We start from the raw sequence: 625 nt of genomic DNA, 5'->3' as shown, positions 1-625 counted from the left end.
ATAATAGCCTGATTTTTTTGGGAGGGGGAAGAAGCAAGACAAACAGCTGACAAATAATCTCTCAACATACATTGAGCTGCCCAAAATGCTGGATATGATCATTTGCATTTGGACATATGTTACTTCTGATCGAAGAACAATGTTTTTTCCCTACTAGGGCGAAGGCATGACTTGCCTTATTCTGCCTCTGATTGGTCTACCCGGCTATTCCTACCCAGCCATCGAAGTTGATAAGTGCTGGCCAATCACAGGAAGAGTAGGGCTGCTTGTGCTTTCACCACAGTTGGATTGGCAATTTACACAGAAGGGGCTCTAAAGCTGTGGATTGGCTAGTTCCAAAAGTAGTATCTGAAAACCAGCTTTCTCAACGTAGTCGAGAGCTCATTGTTTGTTGAACAGGAGTACACCCATGTTTCTTGTTGAGTGCAAAACCACCTGCCAAACTGACATAATTGCAGACATCGGGGTCCATCAACACAAACAGGGTTTCAAAACATCTAGCTTTCTGTGTTGCTTCCAGGGTGCAAGCTGCTCATTTCTATTTGCAGTGCAACCTGTGAAGAGCAGGCAAAATGAAAAAGATAAGTGGTTTATCGTTCATGCTCAAGATTAGGATTAGGGATCA

This window comes from Notothenia coriiceps, unplaced genomic scaffold (assembly GCF_000735185.1).
Source record: "Notothenia coriiceps isolate Sejong01 unplaced genomic scaffold, NC01 NC01_scaffold00009380, whole genome shotgun sequence".
In the NCBI taxonomy this organism is placed as follows: domain Eukaryota; kingdom Metazoa; phylum Chordata; class Actinopteri; order Perciformes; family Nototheniidae; genus Notothenia; species Notothenia coriiceps.
The sequence above is the reverse complement of the archived record's forward strand: the minus strand, read 5'-3'. Positions refer to the sequence as shown.